The sequence below is a fragment of the Nycticebus coucang genome, chromosome 2 (assembly GCF_027406575.1).
Source record: "Nycticebus coucang isolate mNycCou1 chromosome 2, mNycCou1.pri, whole genome shotgun sequence".
NCBI classification, from domain to species: Eukaryota; Metazoa; Chordata; class Mammalia; order Primates; family Lorisidae; genus Nycticebus; species Nycticebus coucang.
The window spans coordinates 144726898-144739946 of NC_069781.1; the positions used below are offsets into that span (position 1 = coordinate 144726898).

Consider the following 13049-nt stretch of genomic DNA (forward strand, 5'->3'; position numbering starts at 1 on the left):
CAACCCAGGAATGGATTAACAAGCTGTGGTATATGTACCCCATGTAATACTATTCAGCCATTAAAAAAAAAAAAATGGAGACAAGGGCCGCGCCTGTGGCTCAGAGGGGTAGGGCGCTGGCCCCCTATGCCAGAGGTGGTGGGTTCAAACCCAGCCCCGGCCAAAAACTGCGAAAAGAAAAAAAAAAAAAGGAGACTTTACATCCTTCGTATTAACCTGGATGGAAGTGGAAGACATTATTCTTAGTAAAGCATCACAAGAACGGAGAAGCATGAATCCTATGTACTCAATTTTTTTTTTAAACAAATTCTGTATTCTTTTTTTTTTGCACTTTTTGGCCGGGGCTGGGTTTGAACCTGCCACCTCTGGCATACGGGGCCGGCGCCCTATCCCTTTGAGCCACAGGCGCTGCCTTTATGTACTCAATTTTGATATGAGGACAATTAATGACAATTAAGGTCATGGTGGGCATGGGAGAAGGGGAGAGCAGAGAGAGAAAGAAGGAGGAAGGGGTGGAGAAAGGAAGAGCAGAGAGAGGGAAGGAGGGAGGGGGTGGGGGCCTTGGTGTGTGCCACACCTTTTGGGGGCAAGACATGATTGCAAGAGGGACTTTACCTAACAAATGCAATGAGTGTAACCTGGCTTATAGTACCCTCAATGAATCCCCAACAATAAAAAAAAAAAAAGAATGTATATATGTTAATTAGAAGTACACTACTACATTTCTTTAATGAATTAAATTTAAGAATGTGGATTGTGGGGCTGCACCTGTGGGTCAAAGGAGTAGGGCGCTGGCCCCATATGCTGGAGGTGACGGGTTCAAACCCAGTCCCGGCCAAAAAAGAGAAAAGAATGTGGATTGTTTCACTGACATGCTATATTTATCATCACTATTATTTCTTGCATGTAAGCATTTAATATTAAAGCAAGAAATAGTAAACTACAAAATCCTGCACAAAAGCATGGCTGCAAATCTTTACCTTCTTCCCCAAACTTTCATTTTCTCTCTCAAACCCTGATTTTGAGCTTTAGATAGTCAATTCTAGAAACCTTTGCACAGCAGCTTTGTTTAATACGTGGGTAACTATATACAGATGAGGAGAAGGGAGGCATGTCCCAATAAAACCATCCTAAGTTGAAAATATCCTAAGGTGAAATGTGTTTAAGACACCTACCCTACTGAACATCACAGCTTAGCCTAGCCTGCCTTAAATATGCTTGGAACACTTATGTTAGCCTACAGATGAGTGAAATCACCTAACACAAAGCCTATTTTTATAATAAAGTGTTGAATGGCTCATGTCATTTATTGAACAGTACACCAGAAGTGAAGAAGAAGATGCTTCCCTGTCCTACCCAGCATCTGAGAGAGCATCACACTGCATAGCACTAGCCCAGGGAAACACCAAAAGTCAAATTAAAGTACAATTTCTACTGAATGTGCACTGCTTTTGCACCATCATAAAGTTAAAAATCTTAAGTTTAATTATCATGAGTAGGGGGCCATCTGTGTAGGGGAGAGGATTGGAAAAAGTTGAAAGTCTGAGAGATTACTCCTGAAAAGGGGGCCATTCTCATCTTTTCAAATCCAAAGTATGTGGGGAATCAGATGTTTTTTTTTTTTGGAATAAAATTAGAATTGTTTTATATCATCTACTTTGTAGGGTTAGGAAAATTTGTTGCTTCTACATAAAATTGACAACATCATTTATAGACAAACTTTGTATAAAACAAAGCACTTATTTATTTATTTATTTTATTTTTTTTGTAGAGACAGAGTCTCGCTATACTGCCCTCGGGTAGAGTTCCGTGGCGTCACACGGCTCACAGCAACCTCTAACTCTTGGGCTTACGCGATTCTCTTGCCTCAGCCTCCCAAGCAGCTGGGACTACAGGCGCCGGCCACAACGCCCGGCTATTTTTTGTTGCAGTTTGGCCGGGGCTGGGTTTGAACCCGCCACCCTCAGCATATGGGGCCAGCGCTCTACTCACTGAGCCACAGGCACGCCCAGCACTGATTTATTTTAAGAAGTATGTGGAAAATCTCACAAATTTATGAGGAAATAACCAATTATAAAGATTTAGAATGAAATAAACCAATGCAAATGAGTATAGGGACATTATTTCCTAGTCTGCAATCTAAGTAAGTTCTATGAAGTTGTCAACATTTCTTTTTTTTTTTTTTTTATTGTTGGGGATTCATTGAGGGTACAATAAGCCAGGTTACACTGATTGCAATTGTTAGGTAAAGTCCCTCTTGTAATCATGTCTTGCCCCCATAAACTGTGACACACACCAAGGCCCTACCCCCCTCCCTCCATCCCTCTTTCTGCTTCCCCCCCCATAACCTTAATTGTCATTAATTGTCCTCATATCAGAATTGAGTACATAGGATTCATGCTTCTCCATTCTTGTGATGCTTTACTAAGAATAATGTCTTCCACTTCCATCCAGGTTAATACCAAGGATGTAAAGTCTCCATTTTTTTTAATGGCTGAATAGTATTCCATGGTATACATATACTACAGCTTGTTAATCCATTCCTGGGTTGGTGGGCATTTAGGCTGTTTCCACATTTTGGCGATTGTAAATTGAGCTGCAATAAACAGTCTAGTACAAGTGTCCTTATGATAAAAGGATTTTTTTCCTTCTGGGTAGATGCCCAGTAATGGGATTGCAGGATCAAATGGGAGGTCTAGCTTGAGTGCTTTGAGGTTTCTCCATACTTCCTTCCAGAAAGGTTGTACTAGTTTGCAGTCCCACCAGCAGTGTAAAAGTGTTCCCTTCTCTCCACATCCACGCCAGCAACTGCAGTTTTGAGATTCTGTGATGTGGGCCATTCTCACTGGGGTTAGATGATATCTCAGGGTTGTTTTGATTTGCATTTCTCTAATATATAGAGATGATGAACATTTTTTCATGTGTTTGTTAGCCATTCATCTGTCATCTTTAGAGAAAGTTCTATTCATGTCTCTTGCCCATTGATATATGGGATTGTTGGCTTTTTTCATGTGGATTAATTTGAGTTCGCTATAGATCCTAGTGATCAAGCTTTTGTCTGATTGAAAATATCCAAATATGCTTTCCCATTGTGTAAGTTGTCTATTTGCTTTGGTTATTGTCTCCTTAGCTGTACACAAGCTTTTCAGTTTAATGAAGTCCCATTTGTTTATTTTTGTTGTTGTTGCAATTGCCATGGCAGTCTTCTTCATGAAGTCTTTCCCCAGGCCAATATCTTCCAGTGTTTTTCCTATGCTTTCTTGGAGGATTTTTATTGTTTCATGCCTTAAATTTAAGTCCTTTATCCATCTTGAATCAATTTTTGTGAGTGGGGAAAGGTGTGAGTCCAGTTTCAGTCTTTTACATGTAGACATCCAGTTCTCCCAACACCATTTATTGAATAGGGAGTCTTTCCCCCAGGGTATGTTCTTGTTTGGTTTATCGAAGATTAGGTGGTTGTAAGATGTTAGTTTCATTTCTTGGTTTTCGATTCGATTCTAAGTGTCTATGTCTCTGTTTTTGTGCCAGTACCATGCTGTCTTGACCACTATGGCTTTGTAGTACAGACTAAAGTCTGGTATGGTGACGCCCCCAGCTTTATTTTTATTACTAAGAAGTGCCTTACCTATACGGGGTTTTTTCCGGATCCATACAAAATGCAGAATCATTTTTTCCAAATCTTGAAAGTACGATGTTGGTATTTTGATAGGAATGGCATTGAATAGGTAGATTGCTTTGGGAAGTATAGACATTTTAACAATGTTGATTCTTCCCATCCATGAGCATGGTATGTTCTTCCATTTGTTAATATCCTCTGCTATTACCTTTCTGAGGAGTTCATAGTTTTCTTTATAGAGGTCCTTCACCTCCTTCGTTAGGTATATTCCTAGGTATTTCATTTTCTTTGAAACTATGGTGAAGGGAGTTGTGTCCTTAATTAGCTTCTCATCTTGACTGTTATTGGCATATACAAAGGCTACTGACTTGTGGACATTGATTTTATATCCTGAAACATTACTGTATTTTTTGATGACTTCTAGGAGTCTTGTGGTTGAGTCTTTGGGGTTCTCTAAGTATAAGATCATGTCATCAGCAAAGAGGGAGAGTTTGACCTCCTCTGCTCCCATTTGAATTCCCTTTATTTCCTTGTCTTGCCTAATTGTATTGGCTAGAACTTCCAGCACTATGTTGAATAGTAAAGGTGACAGAGGACAACCTTTCTGGTTCCAGTTCTAAGAGGAAAAGCTTTCAGTTTTACTCCATTCAGTAAAATATTGGCTGTGGGTTTGTCATAGATAGCTTCAATTAGTTTTAGAAATGTGCCACCTATGCCTATACTCTTCAGTCTCCTAATTAGAAAAGGATGTTGGATTTTATCAAATGCTTTTTCTGCATCTATTGAGAGGATCATGTGATCTTTATTTTTGCCTCTGTTAATATGGTGGATAACGTTTATGGACTTGCGTATGTTAAACCAGCCTTGCATCCCTGGGATGAAGCCTACTTGATCATGATGAATGACTTTTTTGATGATAAGCTGTAATCTATTGGCTAGGATTTTGTTGAGAATTTTTGCATCTATATTCATGAGTGAGATTTGTCTGAAATTCTCCTTTTTGTTTGGGTCTTTTCCTGGTTTTGGTATCAGGGTGATGTTTGCTTCATAGAATGTGTTGGGGAAGATTCCTTCTTCCTCAATTTTTTGGAATAATTTCTGCAGTACAGGAATAAACTCTTCCTTGAAGGTTTGATAGAATTCTGGTGTGAAGCCATCTGGACCAGGGCATTTTTTGGTTGGAAGATTTTTTATTGTTTCTTTGATCTCAGTGCTTGAAATTGGTCTTTTCAGGAGCTCTATTTCTTCCTGGCTGAGTCTAGGGAGAGGGTGTGATTCCAAATATTCATCCATTTCCTTCACATTGTCAAATTTCTGGGCATAGAGTTTCTGGTAGTATTCAGAGATGATCTCTTGTATCTCTGTGGGATCAGTTATTATTTCCCCTTTATCATTTCTGATTAAGGTTACTAGAGATTTTACTTTTCTCTTCCTCATTAGTCTGGCCAATGGTTTATCTATTTTATTAATTTTTTTCAAAAAACCAACTCCTTGTTTCATTAATTTTCTGAATGATTCTTTTGTTTTCAATTTCATTGATCTCTGCTTTGATTTTGGATATTTCTTTTCTTCTACTGAGTTTAGGCTTAGATTATTCTTCTTTTTCCAATTCCATAAGATCTCTTGTGAGATTGTTGATGTGCTCTCTTTCTGTTTTTCGAATGTAGGCATCTAAAGTGATGAATTTTCCTTTCAAAACTGCTTTTGCAGTATCGCACAGGTTTTGGTAGCTTGTGTCTTCATTGTTGTTATGCTCAAGGAAGTTAATGATTTCCTACTTTATTTCTTCCTGCACCCATCTGTTATTCAACAGAAGATTGTTTAATTTCCATGCCTTTGTGTGGGGTCAAGCGTTTTTGATAGAGTTGAGTTCCACCTTTAGTGCCTTATGGTCTGAGAAGATACAAGGTAAAATTTCAATTCTTTTGATTCTGTTGATATTTGTTTTGTGTCCCAGGATATGATCAATTTTGGAGAATGTTCCATGGGGTGATGAGAAGAATGTATATTCTTTATCTTTGGGGTGGAGTGTTCTATATGCATCTATCAAGCACAGTTGTTCTAGGGTCTCATTTAAATCTCTTATATCTTTGTTTAATTTCTGTTTAGAGGATCTGTCCAGCTCAGTAAGAGGAGTGTTAAGGTCCCCTGTTATGATGATATTATCGGATATCATATTGCTCAGACTGAGTAAGGTCTGTTTCAAGAATCTGGGAGCATTTAAATTGGGTGCATAAATATTTAGAATTGAAATGTCTTCTTGTTGTATTTTTCCCTTGACCAATATAAAGTGACCATCTTTGTCTTTTTTGACTTTAGTTGCTTTAAATCCACATGTATCTGAAAATAAGATTGCAACTCCTCTTTTCTTCTGAATTCCATTTGCCTGAAAAATTGTCTTCCAACCCTTGACTCGGAGCTTTAATTTGTCTTTTGAAGCCAGGTGTGTTTCTTGCAGACAGCAAATGGATAGCTTGTGTTTTTTAATCCAGTCAGCCAATCTATGTCTCTTCGGTGGGGAATTCAAGCCATTAACATTTATTGAGATAATTGATAAGTGTGGTAGTATTCTATTCATCTTATTTTGTGAGAGTCCATTGCTTAGTTTTATCTTTTGCATCAGTGTGAAGGTTAGGTTCTGTCCTTTAATTTCTGAATTCTTACTTTGCTGCTGATCCATTGTGCTGGTCAGTGTGCAGAACAGGTTGAAGTATTTCCTGTAGAGCTGGTCTTGTTGTGGTGAATTTCCTCAATGTTTGTATATCCGTAAATGATTGGATTTCTCCGTCAATTTTTAAGCTTAGCTTAGCAGGGTACAGAATTCTGGGCTGGAATTTGTTCTGTTTAAGTAGATTAAAGGTAGATGACCATTGTCTTCTTGCTTGGAAAGTTTCATTAGAGAAGTCTGCGGTCACTCTGATGGATTTGCCCCTGTAGGTCAACTGGCGCTTACTCCTGGCAGCTTGCAGAATCTTTTCTTTTGTCTTGACTTTGGACAGGTTCATCACAATGTGTCTTGGAGAAGCTCGGTTAGAGTTGAGGTGTCCTGGGGTCCAATATCCCTCTGAAAGCAGTGTGTCAGAATCTTTGGTGATATTTGGAAAATTTTCTTTTATAATATTCTCTAGTATGGCTTCCATTCCTCTGGGGCATTCTTCTTCCCCTTCTGGAATTCCTATAACTCGTATGTTGGAACGCTTCATAAAGTCCCATAATTCTGACAGTGAACGTTCTACTTTCTCTCTCGTTTTCTGCCTCTTTTACTATCTGAGTTATCCCAGGAACTTTGTCTTCTACCTCTGAAATTCTTTCTTCTGCATGATCTAACCTGTTGCTGATACTTTCCATTGCATCTTTAAGTTCCCTAATTGACTGTTTCAGTTCCTTCAGCTCTGCTATATCCTTTTTATATTCTTCATATCGTTCATCTCTTATTTGATTCTGTTTTTGGATTTCCTTTTGGTTATTTTCCACTTTATTAGCAGTTTCCTTCATTGTTTCCATCATTTCCTTCATTGTTTTCATCAGGTGTATTCTAAATTCCCTTTCTTTCATTCCTAACATTTCTTTATAGGTGGAATCCTCTGCAGTAGCTACCTCATGGTCCCTTGGTGGGGTTGTTCTGGACTGGTTCTTCATGTTGCCTGGAGTTTTCTGCTGATTCTTCCTCATGAGTGATTTCTTTTATCTGTTTCCTTTCACTTCCTCTTGCTCTTTAAGTTCTCATGCCTGTGGACTAAGGGTTACAGGACCAGAAGGGTGAGAAGGATGAACAGCAAAAAAGGGATGAAAGAAAGGAGGACCGAGTGATAAGAAAAAAAAAAGAAAAATAGAGAAAGGAGAGGCGGTGGGTAAAAGGAATATTGACAAAAAGAAGAGAGGCACAGAAAGAGGGAGACAGAGCAGTATAGGTGTACAGTAGGGTACTTTGACACAACCTTAAAACAACCCCACCTTCTGGGTGTGCCCAGTTGGGTGGTTCCCTTGAGGTCAGCAGCTCTTTGCTAACCTGATCAGACACAGTACCCCACCTCCACCAGGTAGAGAGGAAAGACAAAAATGCTATAAATCAAACCAAAACAAGCAAACAGAAAACTTTATGGGATAAAATTGGGTGAAAAACCAAATAATAGCGGTAGAAACACTAGCAAAAATGAAGTTCTAGTTATTGAAAAAGGCGGCAATGGGAAATTATAATTAAACTAGAAAAATTGAGAAAGAAAAAGGATCTGCATGGAAAAGTTGAAATTAAAAAACAAAACAACATCAAAATAAACAAAAAAACAACCAAAACAAAAAAAAAAACCACAACCAAAAACAAAGCAGTATGTATATGTTATTAAATATTGTCTGGGCAACACGTGGTCTTCTGGGGTATGAGATGTTAATCACAGTTCTGATACGACTGGAGGCTGCTGATTTCTCAAACCCCAGCAGGTAGACACCCTAAATCTCTCTTCTGCCCACTTAAAAGGCACTTTGAACTTGTAAACTTGCTGAGCAGAAGCTTTCCCAGGAAAGTGCTTGTCACTGGAATCACTGCTGAAGTGGCTATCCACTTACCCAGTGTGCCAAAAACGGTTTCATTCTGCCCCTGAGGGTTAGGGCTGCAAGATGGCTCAGACCCCACCCTTAGGCTACTTGGTCACTGGGTTACCAGCTCCCACCCATTTCTAGCTCTGCGATTTTGAAGGCAGAGCTTTCCAGGGCAGATCACTCACAATTGCTCCCTGTGACCCACAGCCAAACACTATTAGCTCCGCTGGCTCAGCGGCTCAGACTGGGGCCCTAGATAACGGCCAAAGTTCTCCACACTCCCTCTCAGGCTCTCCCCAAGGCAGTTCAACTGAGTGCCAAGTCCAAAGACACCAAAACAGTTCATAGGTAAGGTTTGGTTTGCAGTCTCGCTGCTACTGAACTTACAGTTGCAGGCGGGTTTAGATGGATTGAACACATGCGACCACTTGCCGTTTTTCCACTGTTTTAGTCCTCCTCTTGGGGTCCAGAAGTCTCTCGCTGACTCCCTGTATCCTCACAGGGGTGATGATAGGCAGATCCCACCAGCCAGAGATGCCTGGAGTCCTATCTCCCCAGACTCACGGTGCCCAGATGCAAGGAAGCTGTTACTCGGCCGCCATCTTGCTCCACCTACCTCCGGAATCAGATGTTTTTAAGAAGCTACCTAGGCTTGGCACCTGTAGCACCTGTAGTGGTTACAATGCCGGCCACATGCACCAAGGCTGGTGGGTTCAAAGCCAGCCCCAGCCAGATAAGCAGCAATGACAACTGCAACAAAAAATAGCAGGGAGTTGTAGTGGGCACCTGTAGTCCCAGCTACTTGGGAGGCTGAGGCAAGAGAATTGCTTAAGCCCAAGAGTTTGAGGTTGCTGTGAGCTGTGACGCCACAGAACTCTACTGCGGGTGACACAGTAAGACTCTGTCTCAAAAAAAAAGAAAAAAAAAAAGCTACCTAATCCATGACCGTCATTATGTTATAAGATCCATTCTATTTCTAAGAGAGTTGGGGAGAAGCAGAGCAAAACAGAGGGTGGGTGGTGTGGGTGGAATGGATATGGAAAGGCAGGAAGAGAGTGACCTGGGGAAGAAGCTTAGGGAGAAATGCAAATAGACAAAAGGCGGATTAGGAGAGATGGAGAAAGTGGGATAGGACGGGTCTCAGCCAGCAGGAGCAGGTGGGCCAAAAGAAGATGGATCACAAATCCACGAGACACTCCTTTACTTTCCCAATGTACTTTCTCATTTAAATTTACCATCTCAGATTCAGATTGAGGTCTTAGTGCTTTCCCAATCTGTATTTTTACATCTTAAAAATATTCTTTGGTGCTTAATAAATAATTCTACACTACCTCCACAGGCACATGGGAAGGTATTTATTTTCTTTCTTTTTCTTTTTCTTTTCTTTTCTTTTTTTTTGAGACAGAGTCTTAACTGTCGCCCACAGTAGAGTGCTGTGGCATCACAGCTCACAGCAACCTCAAATTCTGGGGCTTAAGCAATTCTCTTGCCTCAGCCTCCCAAGTAACTGGGACTACAGGCACCTGCCACAATACCCAGCTAGGTATTGATTTTCTTAACATTAATAGTCATCATCTAGTTCAGGTGGTTAGTCTAATACTCAGAAGCTTTCCTTCCTGGTCTTACCTATCACTGCACCACATGCTAAAGTCCCCAACTAAGTCTGTGTTCATTGCAAATTTCCTATGTCCTGTAGATGTTGAAGGATGGGCTGGATGGACAAGGAACTTTCTTCCATCAGAGAGCATCTGTCCATGATGAATAAAATGCCCTGAGCTATTTCCATAGCTAACCTTTCATGAAAGAGAATTCTCTCCTACTCAGGACTGAGAAATGTGGTCTGGAATCTTCAGCCTTTCCTCTCCTCCCCTCCCTGCCTGTGACACTCAGAGTCACAGGGCATCTGTGAGGGGACAACCCAGACTTTAAGCCCAGAACAGAGGCATCTGTCATGCAGGGGTAGTTGGCCCTCAGAAGGGAGCTTGGAGATGGGCGAAGAATGCAGTTTGGAAAGTGAGGAAGACTGGGAAGCTTGTGACCAGGAGAAAGGAAAAGCCCTGCCCATTCTGCCCTGGGGACCCTGTGCTCAGCAGAGACTAGCAGGGACTGTGGGGTTTGTGCTTGGAGGGGAGGGTCAGGCCAGCCACATACCCACAGCTGACACCTATTGCATGGGCTTCTGTCAGACAGAGGGTGTTCTAAGAAAAACGGCAGAAACAGCTCACCTGTTGTCTCCATGCAGGAGTTTCTTTTCCCTATAACTGTCTCCTGTTTTTCTCCTGCTGCAGTGGACAGCACAGGCCCTTCTCCCTAAAGTGTGTGGGTGGTGGCACAGGAAGTAAAGGACTTGTGATCAGCACTGTGGGGTGACTTCTCAAGACTGATCTTGTATAAAGAGGAATCCTGGAGAAAAAGGAGAAAACAGAGGTCAGAAAAGGTTCTTTCCCAGGTGAATGTCATAACCTCACTGAGTGGCCTGTTATCTTCCCGCAGTGCTGCCTCTGTGACTTGCTAATCTCTGAGTCTTCAAACTCGTGCCTGACACCTTCAGTCACAGACACCCAGGCCCCTGACATCCCCTCCCATCTCTATCTAACTGACACCCAACAAAATAGGAGTTGTCAAGAGGCTGGAAGGAGGATTATCCTGCATAGGGCTTAACCCATAGACCTAGGCTAGGAATGAGGCTGGGCTGCAGGAGTTGTGTAGGGGCCACACATGAGGCACCATCTGATTACTGTAGAGCAGGACTAAGAAAACTGTATCTATAAATGGTGTGTTAATGTGCAGAAAAAGTGGAAATTTTGGACAAAGAGGGTTGATAAGAACAAACCTACTCTGTCTGACTGTATAACACATTCCAAGCTAAACCAAATGAATCGGTGTCATTCTGGCCTCCAAATAGTAATAATTTGTAATAAAAAGGGAAATACAGAAACAAACCAGTGAAAAATAAAAGTCGTATTTGTACCAGATTATAAAGCCTGTTTTATTCCATTACTGTTCTAAAAAATATATAATCAGCCAAATCATGTACCAGGAAACTCATGTGACTCAATACTGACAATACTTTCATTTCATAGAAACCTTGTTATTTATCTAATTCTTACACAGTGGTTGGTTTAGATAAAAAATAATTCAGCCAAGATGTTTGAGACAAAAAAGGTTTCTCTCTTTTTTTGATACCATCGTAGGTGTTTTTTCCCGTGGCCTCTTCCCTTCTGCTCTCCCTGAGAACTCTCCTTCTGATGACTGTCAGGGCCAAGGTGGCATCTGTTAGTGTGTGTCCGGATGGCCATGTTAGTGTATTACTACAATCCTTTCTGGTTGATCAGACACACCCATTCTGGTGGGCAGTGTCTACCATTTGTTCAGACCAGCTATTAATATTTTTATATCATCTTTGATCCATACCATATATTCCTCTCTATAATGCCCTGAGTTCAGATCCTTCTATTTAACCTGCCAAATATCTTAACTGGCCCTTAGGAAACTCTAACCCAATATGTCCCAGACAGAACTCATGGGCTGCTATTGCCCTCAGACCTATACTCCCTAGCCTGGTCACTCGCAGCTTCAGCTTTTCAGCATATACACCAATACCTGGACATTACCCTGGATTTGCCTATCTGCCTTTCCCTCTCATCCAGCTGCTCCCTGGCACCATCCACGTCATCCTTAGGCATCTCTAAGCATCATCCTCCCCTGTGTCACCCCCTGCCCTGCTCCTGTCGGTCCCCATCATCTTCCTGATCAGTGGATGAGGATACAAAAAAAATAAGTTTCATCATGAGTCAAAAATCATTGAACCTCAGGGCTGGGTTATATGAAGAATCATTGAATTATTGCATATGCATCTCTAGATGTTTTAAATTTTATCATTGCCCTATCAGAGTAGGTAAGTTACGTGAATCATTTCATTTTTATCATCTATAAACAATTTCACCGTATTCTTCTACTACATGGTACACCTTATTGCCCTGGTGCTGTGGCATCATAGCTCATTGTCAAATGCTGTGGCATCATAGCTCACAGCAACCTTAAATTCTTGGGCTCAAGCGATCCTCTTGCCTCAGCCTCCTGAGTACCTGGGACTACAAGTTCCTGCCACAATGCCCAGCTAGTTTATAGAGACAAGGTCTCACTCTTGCTCAAGCAATGCACCCACCTTGCCTCTTAGAGTGCTGGGATTATAAGCAAGAGCCATTGCCGCCTGCCAGCTTTTACGTTCTTTCTTTCTTTCTTTTTTTTTTTGAGACAGAATCTCACTATATCACCTTTGGTAGAGTGCCCTGGTGTCACAGCTCACAGCAACTCTTGGGCTTAAGCAATTCTCTTGCCTCAGGCTCCCAAGTATCTGGGACTACAGGCGCCCACTACAACGCCCAGCTATTTTTTTGTTGCAGTTGTTTAGTTGGCCTGGGCTGGGTTCAAGCCCGCCACCCTCAGTGTACATGGTCGGTGCCGTAACCACTGTGCTACAGGCACCAACCTGTGCTTTTACTTTCTGATTCTCCTAAAAAGGAGAAGAAAATGTTTAAATATATGTGTTTAAATCACTGATGGAATTAAAATAGCCTTTAATAAAATAGCCTTATGGCTATTTTAACTGCCTTATGGCTGCTCTTCTGACACTGCTCAACCAAATTTATGATTGAAATACATTTTTGATAGGTATTTCATGTTTGTTTTACTTCCCAAATAATAAAAATGTAGGCATGTTTTTACTTCTTAAATAATGAAAATGTGGGTTAATTTCACCTAAACTAATTCATGTCACTGATGAGTTTTATGTGTATTCTTCTTTAGCAGAGTTTAAGACAACTGTGAAGCAGCATCAGGACAAGAGCTTGCAACTGGTGTTTGGATGCTCTTCCAGATCTTTGATCTGGACGGT

At 41.1% G+C, this 13049-nt stretch overlaps 1 protein-coding gene across 1 annotated transcript in view; it reads right to left on the reverse strand.

The window, feature by feature from the left end:
• LOC128579850 (spermatogenesis-associated protein 31E1-like) overlaps positions 1 to 13049 on the reverse strand; it is a 156717-nt gene that overhangs the window by 56485 nt on the left and 87183 nt on the right. Inside the window, exon 3 of the mRNA XM_053582067.1 lies at positions 10378 to 10555. The gene's annotated coding sequence lies outside the window, so the exon portion shown is untranslated. The remainder of the gene's footprint in view (positions 1 to 10377; positions 10556 to 13049) is intronic.